Below are 16,286 nucleotides of genomic sequence, written 5' to 3'. Positions count from 1 at the left end.
AATTTACTTACATATATTGAAAGCAAGTACAGGTAGAAAGAAGTTTCTATTTAATTACGGGATTTTAGGAATGATGTGGAATTTTGAATCGTTGCCCTGAAAAATTAACATTTTCGACTTACCTACTTTTTCACGACCGCCACAGATTTAAAATAAATTTAGTTATTTAAGGGTTCGCCTTCTTTCATTTCACTTCGAGTGTTCGTATAAAGTCACATTCGTGGACAACCAAAGCTTCGTGGTGTGAACATTGGTCCTTCGAGCGGGATTACATATCGTTAGCGAATCCGCAAAACCAAATAAGTGACATTTCGGACAATCTGGGATTTTTATGATAAACGCCAAATTAAAAACAAACAACTAGAGATATTTTCATATTTGATGAATGATATATTGTCAGTGTCAAATTTCTCAAAAACGCCCGTGATTTCGACAGAAATACAGCAAATTGGCCATAAGAAAGTTATTCATCGTCGAATTAGAGACAAAATTTGTAATCCGTTTGATTATATGAGAATAACTTTTCCTTTTGAACCACTGACAAAAATTGGTTTCCTTAGAATTTATTTTTTCAATCAATTTAGCGAAAGTTTAAATTTACCTAGACATTCCTTTTTACGGCGTTTATGACGTTCGCTACGCTCACTCGTGTAAATTGTCGTCGAATCAAATACTCGTATAATGAGATCGAAAATTTCCGGCAATTTCGTACTATGGCGGCCAAAAAATTTTGGCCGTCACTTTCTTGACATTCACGTAAAGTATAAATAAACCTTTAGGAATCGTAACCCCACTTTCCATTCTTGTCATTCTGACAATCAATTTAAACTGTTTGAAGCTCAGATATTCCAAAAATCCGACATGAATAAACAAAATTAGAGCAATCATACATATTATAACCTGAGGTAAACGTTCTGTGTAGTAGAAATGACAAAATAATTTTGAGTTTTGAAATTTACCACCCAAAAAATAACGTTCATAATCAAGACGGTAATCATGATGACAATAAAGTACGGATTACAATTTTTTTTTTTTTTTAATTGACAGACAACGACGGCGAACATTTTTTGTTGCCCGAAGATTAGGCGTGAGCCAGTCGGTAGTAAGCAGATCTCGGCGGAGGGATAGGGAAACTGGTATCTACCACAGACGACAAGGACAAGGTAGAAAAAGGAAGACAACGTATGCAGAAGACCGTTTATTGAGAACTAGTGCAAAAAGCGCAATAATTTTATCTTTCTATTGATACCATTACCTTACCTGTAAGTTCAATTGGCGAGCAGGAATCAGCGAGTTTGAGAATGCACAGAGGGTATAGTACACTTCGTGACAAAATTATCGAGTCAAAACTAAAAATGCTTAAAAATTTCAAAATAATTTGTGTAAAGCGTTGTATTTTTCTTTAGTGGAGGATTTACCTTTTTTGTAACTTATGCGTTCATAATTATGTAAATCTTAGACTTAATTTCTTCGTAATTTATTAAAATATGCAACCGCGACTTACTAACCCAAAACTTTATTAAAAACATTTTATTGAAAATTTGCTTTCGATATTGTATTGGTGTTACAAACCTGTCAGATTTCTGTCAGAGAGGATAAAAATGCCCTTAAGGCTGTTGCCTAGTGGTTGGCCAAGCAATGGTAAAGCGCGCTAAACGGATTCTAATTATTTTTCCAGTTTTATGTTTGAAGCTATGGTGACTATATTTTTTGTTAAACATTAACGTATCTCACAGGGCTACTGTCTCAGTTTTTTGAAAAATCGCTTCATTCTTTTTAAAAAAATTAATAACGTTTTTCAGTAATTTTAATTATTTTTGCTCAATTTTTCATTTAGAGACTATTTAAAAAGTGCATTGGATTCAGAAGAACGTATCTCATGGGGCTACTGTCTCAGTTTTTGGAAAAACAAATTAGATTGAAAGCAAAAAAATAAAAAAAAGCCTCAACAAAACGCGTAAAATTCGGTTATTAGGCAGTCCACTATACTTCTCAACTACCTACCTGCAGCCCCTGGAGGTCGTAAACTCGGGTTGACATAATCACTACTTAACGCCCGCAATGCAACTTTTGTTGGGAAGATACTTGCACTGGGCTCACGGGAACACCCTCGGGGCAGGCCCGGCGTGCTGCGATGGTCAACTTATGAATCCCATTTTTAAAATATACCTGAAAGGAGATGGCCGGATTGCCGCGGTGCGGTATCATAACCTTTTTATCTTTTTAACAAAGTAAACCAATCACTAATTCTAATAATAGCGAGTAATTAAAATACCTAATACCTACATATAACACTTTTTTTGATCGAGCACCAATTATAGGTACAGGTGTCCCAAAAAAAAGACGAGTCCATAGCTCCCTTATTTATTGGACGATTTTAATTATCTATACACCAAATTAATTTGTTGTGAGTAGGCTACAAAATGGCCTACTAAATTCACGTAAAGCCCTAACGACTTCAAGGTTAAACTGTCAAATATTTTTTGTCTTTTTCACTTTTCAATATCAGATTTGATGTATAAAAATAAAACAGCCCGTTAGGTGTTGCTTAGTGACACTTTCTGATATTGTTATTATAACTTACTTACCGGACTCAAATTGATGATGCAATTGAACATCTACCGGATAGTATGAAATAAAAATTTAACTATGTACCTGGTTTCCCATCACTTATGACAAGCACGAAAATGACTTTAAAACTAAAGTAACGCTTAAGGTATAAGATTATATGGCCCTTTAATAGTTATTTACATTACCAGATGCGTAAGTGAACTTTTTTTGCCAAGGAGGTAGTTCAAGACCCGAGGCGACAGCCGAGGGCCGTGAAACCTCCGCGGTGAAAGAAGAAACTTACGCATCGTGTATTGTATTAAATTTTTCCTACTACGAAGCACCAACATTTTATAATGTTAAAAAAAAAATAGCAAAAATCGTGCCGTATCGCGACCATCCTTGGATCTTGGAAGTAAAAACCATAGCAACAGCTTTTACAAACATTTTATTTTTCGTCTTCAAACGGCGTGAATTGTGTAAGTGCGTGTAATTCGTAGTAATGTTAGTTTGATAGTTTGCGGTTATTGGTATTTATGCAACAAGTCTTCCCGCAAAATATGGAATGTGACGGAATTGAAAGAGCCGCTGGAATTATGTTAGGCTCATTGTCGCCTGTCAAGTCGGGTGAGCGATATAACCTAACTTTCCAACAATTCATAAATCACAATAAATGTGAATAAGTAGATTAATTTTCCTTTGTTGTATTCAATTGGACTAATTAAACTACATATTATTATAAAATGTGTTGCTGTTTTCTATTTAATGATTTGGGTACCTCAATCGAAATTGTCACAAAATAAAATAAATTCTCCTCGTCCCGTAAGGAATCTCCTAGTCGCGTAAGTATTTTACTTTCGTAGCTAGCAACCACACGCAAGATAGGATTCACTTTCGATTACAAGTGTGTTGCTAGGGCAGTAGATGAAACTTTCTAGATACGTAGTAGGAAAAAGTATTTGGCCGGAGATAAACGTTCCTTTTGTCGCAATTGCAGTAGGCGAGTTAGATATCTGACCTCACCAATTTTATATAATGTACTTGTTTATTCCAGAATAAGTTCTTTAACCGCATTATTTCATAAATAGTAAAAATATAATTTCAGTTAGATATCTGACCCCGCTATTTAAGCAATTATAATGTCACTTACTCATTACAGTTAGAGTTCTTTAACCGAATTATAGTAAGAATACAATGTTATCCACTATTTCCAAATATCATAGCTAGATTTGTGAGCCCATCATTCATATTCTTATCAAATTATAGATATTTAACCCTGTCACATTAACACTGTTTTCAATTAGTTTCAAAACAAGAAAAACCTATATATGTGGGATATAGTTTAAGCAAACAAGATTTGTAACAACTTTTAATGATAAATTGTAATGTCTCTCGAAAATACAACGTCAAACAATAATAAACTTCTCCTCGCCCACTATCCATTTCCTACAACTCGGCCATCCTGAAATTCGTTCGCCTCGAACGAGTCGAGATCTTCTTGACACCAGGGCTTCATCATCTCAGCGCACGATTTGGTTGTTCTCGGACCGTCATGTGTACCGATCTTCTTAACATCATAGCGGTCATTTCCAATTTTCTTGATTACTTCATACGGACCTAAATATTTGGGCAGTATTTTGGCAGTAGTCTTAAATTGGGTTCTTTTGATGGCAACTTGGTCTCCAGGTTTATATTCTCTTGCCATTTTACGTTTCCTGTTGTAATTCTTGATGTTTTCCTCCTGGATCTTCTTAATCTGTTGTTTCGCTTCTTTGCGCAGTTCATCTCTTTCTTCAATAAACAATTTTGCATATTCTTCTTCGATGACTTCTTGCAGACGAATGTCTTCTGATCTCAACATTTTCACACCAAACAACAGTTCGAATGGAGACGTGTTAATGCTACGTTGATGAGTACTATTGAGTGCTTCTTGTAACGGTCGTACTTGTCGATACCATGCTTCTGGTTTTTCAAAAGACAACTTGGTTAATACAGGAATAATAATTCGGTTAATCCGTTCAACCTGTCCGTTTCCCCTTGGTACACCCGTAGTTACGTTTATATGTTTGATATTTTCGTCAGTGCAATACTGTTGAAAATCTGTGCATGTAAATGCTGAACCTCTGTCGGTAATAATTGTTCTTGGATTACCAAAGACTTGTTTCATATCTTCAAATTTATTCAAAACTTCTTTTGCATTCGTAGTCTTAGTCGGATGCAACCATACAAACTTAGAAAAACCGTCAATGATCACCAACAAATAGCGATAACCCTTCTTAGTGGAGTCAAGAGGTCCCACATGATCAGCATGATACACTTGTAGAGGTTTATCTCCTTTGGGAATTGGGTGTAAGAGACCTTCTTGCTTCCCAGTCTTCCTTTCTGCTAAAATACAGGGAATACAATTGGCAATCACCTTCTTTATTTTGTTTTCTAATTTAGGGATATAATATTCTCTCGAAATAAGTTCACTCGTCTTCTTGCTTGCAAAATGTCCATTTTCATGAGCATTCTTTATTATCTGTTCTTGCATACCTGTCGGAATAACCAGCAGATTTTGGCCATTCTCTTCTTTATAGAGCAAATTTTTGTCTATTAGGTAACCTTCATATGGTTGATCGTGTAAAATTTTCATGATGGCTCTTAATTGGTCGTCTTGTTCTTGAGCTTTCCGTAGTTTTCCAAAGAACTCATTCTGAACGATCATAGCAATTGGATTTCGGCTTAAGGCATCACAGTGTTTCATCTGCATTCCAGGACGATGAATAATAGAATAATTAAATTCTTCAAGAAGAAGTGCCCATCTGGCTACCCGAGTGGACAAGTCTTTTTTATTCATAGTCATTGTAAAAGCGGCACAATCTGTAACAATCGTAAATTTGATTCCCAATAAGTAGACTCTGAACCTCTTGATAGCCTCTATTACAGCTAGCACCTCGAGTTCGTAACTATGATATTTTCTTTGAGCATCATTCGTTTTTCTACTCCAAAAGTAAACTGGATGTAATTCACTCTTTTCGTCATCCTTCTGGAATAGGATAGCTCCAAAACCATCTTGGCTTGCATCAGTATGCAATTCTGTCGCGCTTTCAAAGTCAAATATCTTCAAAACTGGTTCTTCACTTAGTTTTCGTTTTAATTCCTCAAATGAAGCTTTTTCTTCTGGTCCGAATTTAAATTCTCTTTTTCCTTTCAATATATCACTTAGCGGTCTTGCAATCAATGCATAGTCTTTGATAAATTTTCTAAAATAACCAGTTAGACCCAAAAAACTTTGAACAGTCTTAATTGTTGTTGGCTCTGGAAAATTTTGAACGGCGGCAATTTTTGTCAATGAGGGTCGTACTTTTCCAGCTTCTATATCATGCCCCAAATATTCTATCCTTTTCTGCAGGAATTTGCATTTCTTCCAGTTGAATTCTAGTCCGAACTCTTCAGCTCTACCGATGACTTTATGCAGCTTTACAAAACCTTCTTCTACGTTTTTTGATGGAATAATAAGATCATCCATGTAAATAATGACAACTTCATCTCTCATTAAATCTTTGAAAATTTCATTTATAAAACGTTGAAAAATAGCTGGTGAGTTACACAGCCCAAACGGAGTCTTTAAAAATTCGTACTGACCACTGGGAGTAGTTATATAGTGCTGGTTCTGGCTCACTCAAAAATCACGTTTTAGACTCATGTGTTTTGCGTGACCTTCAACTGTATCAGTCATGTCGCGATCAAAACGCTAGTTTTAATTTGCGTTTGTAGATTAGTCAAAACATAGTTTTTGATTCAGAGTAAATTATCTGATCATTACATCCGTTTTGGTTCCATCAAATACATGGTTTTTGATTAATGTAAGTAAGCGGTATTTTGCGTGACCTATATTTTTCCAAACAGGTGTTGTGTGTATGTGTTCATGTACATAACATTGAGGTAGGTAATGGAGTTTCATATCTCTGTGCGTGCATTGCATTTTATAGTAAGTAAATCATAAAAAATATTTTCAATCTAATTGTTGAATTCTAATAAAAGATAAAAAATTTGCATTGTTTGTGACTTGGAAATGTGTTTTGTTTGAGGGTAGGGTATTGCGTAAGAAATAGTGGGCGTTATTTTGTTAACAAGGAGGGGATATGGAGTATTAATTAAGGAAGATTTATCGTTTGATATCAGTTTAATATCAACAGTAAGAATATTTTGCTAAAGACTTTTAATATGAGTTCATTTTTGCAAAGTGTTAATGAAGCAACTTTTTTCGTGCCGTTTGTAAAATCAAGCCAGCTGGAAGTTAATAAAAAATTTCAAGTTAATCGGTTTAGTAAAGAGGATTCACAGTTTGGTAAACAAGTTGTGGTTGATTGTGGGGATTTTAAAACATCCTTACCCCAGCGTTTTACATCGCAATTCACTGAAGAGGCCATTACAACTCTCAACCAGGAGTTAAGAGACGGAAAAACAATTTTTATGATTAGTCGGGGGAACGTTGGCAAAACAACAAATATATCTTTCATTGAAGAATAAAGGTGACAACAATGAAAAATCAGAAGAAATTTGTTCAAGATCTGAAAGTAGTGAATAAGAAGAAAAATTTGTTATTATTGTCACATATACAGTCAATAAAAAACTTAAAATATTTAATTGCAATGTATGAAATTAATAAAAAAATTCAAAGTGTTAAAATATAAATAAACTTTTATAAAAGTGAATATGTGGTGTTTTGTTTGTTTATGAGTGGGGAATAAAATATTAATTAGATACGTAAAATTTGATTATTTTATCTTAATTAAATGACAAGAGCTATAATCACAATAGAAAAAACAATCAATAATGAAGAAAGTTAAATTTAGTGATAAAGTTATTATTCATAATTTAGATGACACTGATGACTTTCGAAAATCAGCCTGGGAAATGTATGCTAGAGATAGATTAAGATTTCAAAAACGAATTAGTGAATTAAGGAAAATTATCGATCCTGTGTTAAATAATCTATTAATGAAACAAAAAATAAAGAAAGATGTCAACAAAACACTGTGTTAAATAAGAGCCACAGCATCCGGCTGTGTTGGGTGAAATAAAAAGCGATGACAACAAAACATCACATGAAATAGGAGACACATTATCCGGTTGTGTTGTTTGATTTTTTTTTATATTTTAATAATAATTTTTAATTGAAAATTCTCTGTACTTTAGGTTACAAACAATGTAAAATAAAACAAATTTATTTTTTAAGTATATTTTTTATTTATACATAAAACTATACACTAAAACACATTTTATCTACTATTTTTTCTAATTTTTCTAATTCTACCAAATTTTGTTTTTTTTTCCTAACTAATTGTTGCTTTACCACTAAATATTTGTTAATTTTTTGAATTTTTATGTCAATTTTTTTATTCATTTTTATAATATCCTGGTACATATGCTTAACTTTAGTTTCAAATTCTTGTTGAATTTGATCAACTGAAGATTTTTCATCCTCCATATAAAATGAGGAAGTCGAGGAACATGGAGACGCCTCTGGAGGTGTTGTAATTGTTTTACCCTTGCCCTTGCCCTTGCCTTTACCCCTAGTTGGCGGCTGGGTGGTAAAGGCCTCCGCTTCCTCATTGTCGTCCACCTGTTCCATAAATCCAATCTGAAAATAATTAAGTTTCTATTATTAATAAAAATTACAATTTTAATAAATATAAACTTATCAATAATCGGAAAAAATTTGAATAAAAAAATTACCTCTTGCAACAATGATTCGGAATCAATCAATGAAGGTAGACTAAAGTTAGTTTCCTCATCCTCCATAGGCTGTTGATAAATTTTATTATTAGTTATTAATTTAATAATAATTAAAAAATACATACCTTAATAACTTTATTTTGAAGGATGTTCACTTTTTGAGTAGACATTTTTTTTTTCGTGAAATTACCAACAATTGTATAAATGAAAACTAGTAATTGAAATAAACAAGAATCATGATTTATATAATAAAAAAATGCAAAGTTTACAAAAAACCCCCACAATTTTTCTGCATGTGCCTTGGTCGTTTAAGTCTACCTCTAAATGGGTGGGGGCTAAGAGTGAACGAATGAAACGTCTTATGTGATAACGCCTAGATGAACAGTGGGAGAGAACGTTAATTACTCATTTGTAGCATAATTTTTTATGTTACCGCCCACAGACGTACAGAGCCATTACAGAATGATTTCTTTTGTATTTATTTTGAATGTGACCAACCCCCAATAAAAGTTGCACCAAAGAAGATGAATGCACCCTTAAATGAAGAGATTGAAGGAAAGAAAAATGTGCCAATTAACACAGGACAACATAAAATGTTTACAATTGAAAATGAATTAAATGCCGATATTGGCAAAAGTTTATTAGGAAATAATTTTGATTTTTATTTTGCTTTTATGGCTGTGTACATTTTCAATTGGATTGGATATTTATTGGTGATAACATTTTGGCACAAAATTGCAGCAAAATTTGGTGCTCTATCAGGACTTGGATTATCAATATCAAAGTGGACGTTTTTGATTCAATATTCAACAGACTGGATATTAAAAGACTACAGCTGGTTTTGTTGGCTTTTAATAATTTTAGGATTAATCGTTTGCATATTTTCATGTAAACGATATTTAAAAATAGTAAGGAACTGGGACATGCTGTCTGTTAATCAACAAATAACTTTAATTTTTAATTAAGTTTCAACCGATGTAATATTTATAAATGTCATGAATAAAATATTAAAAACAAACAATCGTTTAATTTTTTCTTGATTTTTATTCGTAATATGTATTTGTAATTTTTCACTATACAAAATTACATTTACAATATAAATTCAAACAGCAAATATATTTGAAAGGGTGGTTTAAGATCAAAAATAATAAAGGAAAAAAAGCTGCATATAGACGATTGAAATTAAATGAAACAAAATTGAAGTTAATAGAATCATAAATATAACCTCAAATTATATTTTAAAGAAAATTTTTTGAAATTTTATTTCGTAAACGGTACGTTGGAGCCCAAAATAATAGAGGAAAAAAAGTTGCAAAAAGTTGTTATAAATCGAATGGTAAAAACTAAAAGTTGATTGATTCACGTGCATAAGCTCAAATTACAATTAAAGAGTAAAATTGTAAAACTTTAATAGCGTTTATCTCAAAAACTATTCGTTTTATTGAAAAATGATCTATGTAAAAAAACATGCGCAAAGAAATGGAAAATCGATTTATTTAAATCAAAATTTTTTTAGGGTTGATCATTTTGTATTTTCTACACCGTTCAATATTTTTTGAATTTGAGTTTTTATTTAAATTTGTGAGTTTAAGCGATGAAGTTTGATATGCAACTCGATATGGTTCTGACAACATTTAAAAAAACTACCCTTAGCTTAAATTAATTTAATTTTGAGATAAAAATTTGAAATTAAAACCACAAGTAGCATTTTTTATGGAGAATTCAAGGATTTAATTAAAAAAATTTTAAAATGTTTTTAAGTGCCTTTTTTTGGTAAAAAAACATCACTTTTTAAAGAAAAAAAATTAAAAAAGTAACAATTTAAAAACATGAATTTTTCTAAATCCAACCATCATAAACATTTTAAAAAATAAAAATGTTTTAAGTGCCAAAAAGTATAAAATTAAAGTCATTTCCGCCCGACCAAAAACGGGGGTTAAACTTTGTTACTGATGTAGGTTCTCCTAAGATATGTCTCATAGCTGGATTGAAAAGTCAGGACTCTTTTTTTTTTTTTTTTTTTTTTTAAATAGGGGTGTTATATGGTTATTTAATAATAATAACAAAGATAAAAGTATAAACATTTATTTATTTATTCTCAAATACATTATTTTCATCGCAATCATCCCAATTTTCATCATCGGGAGTGTAATTTACTTGAGGGATGACAATTTTTGGTCTCTTCTTCATTTCTTCCCATAATCTTTGCCGTTCCGCAGCACCCTCTTTCCACTTGCGGTCCATGTCTTTCATGTACTCCTCACGATGAGCCTTGTACATGTGGATCGACAAACGATGCTCCAAGCATTTATGGAAGGGGTTGTAGGGACATTGAACAATTCCTTTAAAATAATAAATATATGAAATACAGTTTTATATTAAAAAAAAAAACTTACCATTTTGATTATTGTAACTATCAAAATTTTGGAAATTCATGGTTGTAGTACTCGCAAGTTGACAATTATCAAAGTGTATAAAACTAAGCCAATTACTGCTATATTTATTTCAATGTCCCCACTCTTGTTACATCCCTCTTTTTGTCTCCCACCAACTTTTAAAGAAAGAAACATTTTGCTTATCTTCGGCAAAATATATCCCAATTTATTTTTACTTTAGGTAATTAACATGTTATCACCATTATTTTATTCTTTTTATCTCACTATAAATAAGAATCTTTTTTTGAATATTGACATTGTTTGTGCAGCTTCTTTATTAAACTTCAATGGAAACCGTCACACGTTTATGTAAAAGAGTCTTAAAAGTGGTACGTGAATATTTCTCAAAATTAAAAACTATAGATGAGTTAAATAAATTTCAAATTCATATAAATAATACAATCAAAATTGTTAATAAAGCAATAAAAAACAAATTGCATAAAAATAATGTTTTAGAGTCACTTCATTCTTTAGAATCTAGTTTATCATATTTAAAATATTATCGTTTAAAATTAAAAAAACTTAAACAAAATTTAATTTTGAAAACGGGAGGAAAACTTTCAACTAATTTAAATCGAAATTGCTCTAATGTAAAATGGGAAAATATTGAATCAGCTTTTAATGGAAGAATTCGTACTGGTTTTATATCAACATTAAATATAAAAGACCCTTTAATTTTTTTCAATAAAGCTTTTAAGTGTTTTTCAATTAAAATTAAAAAAATCTTAAAGGAGTCTATGATAAAAGTGAATGTTATTTTCTCCGCTTATTTCATAAAACCTCAAACTGGTGAAATTGACATAAAAAGCTTTTGCACAAAAAATGTTCCAATTGACACTTCAACTAATTTAAAACGGTGGTACAAAGAAAATGTTACCGATAAATTAATGAATAAATTAGAAGAGTTTGCAGAAAAGGATTCTGGATGGGCTCTTCATGAAGTTATAGGGCTTAAAGTAAATATTAACAGGTATGATCCATTAAAGATAGGTTTTTCAACGTTTGTAACTGTACCAAATTTTATTAAAAAAAAACATGCAGTAATTAATGTTGAAAATGATGATAATTTTTGTTTTTTATGGTCAGTTGTATCTGCTTTGTATCCTGCAAAGAAAAACGCTAATAGAATTTCTTCTTATCCACATTTTAAAGATGTGTTAAAATATCAAAATATCCAGTTTCCAATTACAATTAAAGATGTTAGAAAGTTTGAAAAACATAACAATCTTGCCATTAACTTATATTGTTTTGAGCGTTCAAAAATTTTGCCTTGTTCTTTAAGTTCACAAACACATAAAGCTAATATTAAAGTTATCAATTTATTAATGTTGCCAATTAATACTAAACCAAATTTGTCTTTTGCTTCTAAAAAGTCCTTACTTTATCACTTTGTGTGGATTAAAAATTTATCTCGTTTGTTATCTAAACAATTATCAAATCATAATAATAAATGTTTTGTTTGTGAGAGATGTTTAAATTCTTTTACCACTGACAATCTACTCCAAAATCATTTGCGTTATTGCCTAAAGTCAAATCAATGTTGTGTCAAATTACCTGATGAAACAAAGAAATTTTTGCAGTTTGAAAATCATTCTTATAAAGAAAAAGTTCCCTTTGTTATATACGCAGATTTAGAAAGTATTTTAGAAAAGGCATCAGACAATAATTACTCTACCAAATCTAATTCTAAAATATATCAAAATCATGTTGCATTTAGTGTAGCCTATTATCTAAAATGCTCTTATAACGATTCATTCTCTAAATTTAATATTTATCGTGGTAAAGATTGCATTCAGTGGTTTGTTAAAGAGTTGGAAGAAATTTCACAGTTTTGTGATGAACAGCTTAAAATAATTTTACCAATGACAACAATAACAACAACAACAACAACAACAACAAATGACAATTGTCACATCTGCAAACAAACATTTCAACCAAACCAAATGAAAGTACGAGATCATAATCATCAAACAGGAGAATTTCGTGGTTTAGCGCATCAAGTTTGTAACTTAAATTATAAAGATGCTCATTACATTCCTGTTGTTTTTCACAACTTGAGTGGATATGATGCTCATTTTATAATTAAAGAACTATCAACACAGTTTCAAGGAACAATCAAATTGCTACCTATAAATAAAGAAAAATACATTTCTTTTACTAAATATGTTGCAGGCACAAATGTATCTTTACGATTTGTTGATTCTTTTCGTTTTATGTCTCAAGCTCTAGGAAAACTTTCATCAAATTTACAAAACGAACAAAAATCTATAACAAAATTATTTTGTAATACCGAAGAAGAATTCTTGTTATTAACAAAAAAAGGTATATTTCCTTATGATTACATTGATTCATTTGAACGTTTAGAGGAAACCGTTTTACCTTGTAAAGAAGCATTTTACAGTGAACTTACTGAGGAACCTATTAGTGACAGCGACTATTATCATGCTAAAAAAGTTTGGGACTGCTTTCATATTAAAACAATAGGAGAGTATGCTGATTTGTATTTAAAGACTGATGTTCTTTTACTTGCAGATGTTTTTGAAGCTTTTCGTGATACATGCAAAAAAACATATGATTTAGATCCTTTACATTACTTTACTACTCCCGGACTTACATTTGATGCTATGCTCAAAACCACAAATATAACATTAGAACGTTTGATGGATATTGATCAAATATTATTTATAGAAAAAGGAATAAGAGGTGGTGTATCACAGTGTTCAAATAGATATGCAAAAGCAAATAATAAATATATGAGAGAAAATTTTATACAAAATTTAGACAGCAAGTACTTAATGTATTTTGACGTGAATAATTTATATGGTGCAGCAATGTCAGAATATTTGCCATATGGTGAATTTGAGTTTTTAGAAAATTTTAACATTCAACAAATATTATATACCTCCAATACTTCTCAAATTGGTTACATACTTGAATGTGATTTAGATTATCCCATTTGCATACATGATATGCATAGCGATTTACCATTGGCGCCTGAACATATGGTGCCACCAAATTCTACATCCAAAATTAAAAAACTGCTTTTAACATTATTTCCAAAAAAAAATTATATTATTCATTATAGAAATTTGAAAATGTATTTAGACCTGGGAATGAAATTAACTAAAGTTCACAAAGTTTTAAAATTCAAACAATCACCATGGCTTAAACAATATATTGACTTAAATACCAAACTCAGGCAACAGTCTAAAAATGATTTTGAAAAAGATTTCTATAAATTAATGATTAATGCTATTTATGGTAAATGTATGGAGAATGTTAGAAAACATAGAGACATTCGATTGGTAACGAAATGGGGTGGAGGACGCTGGGGACTACGCGCATTAATTTCAAGACCTAATTTTCATAGCTCCATTATTTTTGATGAAAATATTGTTGTTGTTGAAATGAATAAATTAGAAGTTTATCTGAATAAACCAATATACGTTGGTTTTAGTATCTTAGATATTTCGAAAACTTTCTTATATCATTTTCATTACAACTATGTTATTAAAACCTTCCAAAACTCTGCAAAATTACTTTATACCGATACTGACAGTTTAATCTATGAATTTAAAGTTTATGACATATATGAATATATTAAAAAAGATTTTCATCTTTTTGATACCTCAGATTATGAAACTAACAATATTTATAACATTATACAAAGAAACAAAAAAGTACCCGGCCTTATGAAAGATGAAAACAATGGAAAAATTATGTTAGAATTTGTTGGTTTAAGATCAAAAATGTATGCTTACACTGTAGATGACGATAAATCAAAAGAGTATTTAGTTAAAAAATCAAAAGGATCTACAAAATCTTCAATAAAAGCCATCACATTTAATGATTATAAAAATTGTTTGTTCGATCAAACAATTTTAGAAAAAGTGCAAAAGTTAATAAGATCTAAAAACCACAAGGTATCATCTATCAAACAGAAAAAAATTGTCTTAAGTCCATTTGATGATAAACGTATTCTTAATTTTGATACAACTGACACTAAGCCTTGGGGCTATATGTATCAAGCGACACCTAACAGAGAAAAAGAAGAAGAAAATATTAATTATGAGTAAAGTACATATGTGTACATAAGTAAATAATGGAAGGGATATCAACTACAAAATGAGGTACTGCATACAAACTAGCAACACAAATAATTTTATTTTATTGTTGTTGCAGTGCTAACCAGTGTTTCCAAGATGGATCTTTTGTTACAAATCAAAATCGAAGCCCAAGATGCTCTACAGAAAATTTATATGAAACATTTAAATAACCTGATCCTGTATGAAGACACTCATCAAACGAAACTTAAACTTTTTACTCTGATGAACCGAGAAGACTTTATTATTCCAAGTGAAATTTTTCCAAAAATGTCTCTTTACATAAAAAATGCTAATGTTGAAATATTTGTAAAACTGTTACAGAAAAGAAAATTTTTAGATAAGTATGTACACACATTTGTAGATATCTGTAGGAAAGAAAATGTAAGTTTGCTTTCTTATTCGAAATTATATGCCTTGTTAACTGCTCATGGTTTAGAGAAAAATGTATCACATATTTATTATCTGTTAGAGTTATTGTCCAACCACAATTTGCAAAACATTTGCACAAAGGAATTTCCATTGTTGAATATTTTGCAAAACCATCAAACTGTTGTATCATGCATTGATCAATTTGTATGTAATGTTTCATACATAGCTGACTACAAAAAGCTTCAGATAGCGATTTTGTCGTTGAAATTAAATAAAGATGTTTTATATAGATTTAAGCCTCATGAAAATGTTAAACACTCCCAAATATTACAATGGGTAAAGGAAAACATATTCAAAGGAAACAGCGATCCAGAGGCTCAGCTAGGTTGGACTTGCGGTCCAGACTCAGCGAGATGGCCATCAACAAAGCTCCAGGATTATAAAGAAACTTTGACTCTGTTAACATTATTATCATCTATTCAATAAAACACTTTTCATATTTTTTTTGTCTTTTATTTATAAATTTTCTTACATAATTAAGGTGCTACAACTATTTATCTTAAATACTACCTAAGTAATAATAACAATAACTAAATAAATAAATAAATACATGGGTACCTACTTATAACCTATCTAACTAAAGATATTATGTTTTTAATTGGTATATATTTAGCTATTCTATCATGCAAAATTAAACAATAAGCAGTTGTTTTATCAGGTATATTTACACTTGTTTCAAATTCTATTCTAATATCCACTGCACTTCTTTTTAATTCTTCGTTTTGTTTAGAACAATCAATCACTGCAATTGGTGCAATATCTTTAAACTCTTTTGGAGTAAAAATAGGTTCACTTTCTTTGTAAAGAAAAGAATTTTGAAAATTAGTAAACATTTCATATAAGAGAGCATATTGATTGTTAACAAAATTTATATTTAAATTGTCATATGGATAATGTGTATCATTAAGGAAAACTTTAATATTTCTTAAATAACAATGATCAAAACGACTACAGTTTTTAGTAAGTTGATTTTTTCGATCTGTTTGTAATGCAAACATTACATATTGAGGTTTTTCTATAGCAGATTTAATAGCCCATGTAT

General features: G+C 30.6%; 2 long non-coding RNA genes across 2 annotated transcripts; one reads left to right on the top strand and one right to left on the bottom strand.

Moving 5' to 3' along the window:
• Window positions 1–10,343: 10,343 nt before the first annotated feature.
• On the bottom strand, window positions 10,344–10,810 carry LOC138122092 (uncharacterized). The gene is made up of 2 exons (XR_011156345.1): window positions 10,671–10,810; window positions 10,344–10,616 (listed from the first exon to the last, which is right to left on the bottom strand). It is a non-coding gene; the product is annotated as an uncharacterized lncRNA (long non-coding RNA).
• Window positions 10,811–14,696: 3,886 nt separating this feature from the next.
• On the top strand, window positions 14,697–15,686 carry LOC138122099 (uncharacterized). Its single transcript, XR_011156350.1, has 2 exons — window positions 14,697–14,839; window positions 14,892–15,686. It is a non-coding gene; the product is annotated as an uncharacterized lncRNA (long non-coding RNA).
• The last annotated feature ends 600 nt before the right edge of the window (window positions 15,687–16,286 follow it).

Source organism: Tenebrio molitor, chromosome 1, assembly GCF_963966145.1.
Source record: "Tenebrio molitor chromosome 1, icTenMoli1.1, whole genome shotgun sequence".
Lineage (NCBI taxonomy): Eukaryota > Metazoa > Arthropoda > Insecta > Coleoptera > Tenebrionidae > Tenebrio > Tenebrio molitor.
Note: the sequence above shows the minus strand (reverse complement) of the source record. Positions and strands in the feature narration are given on the sequence as shown.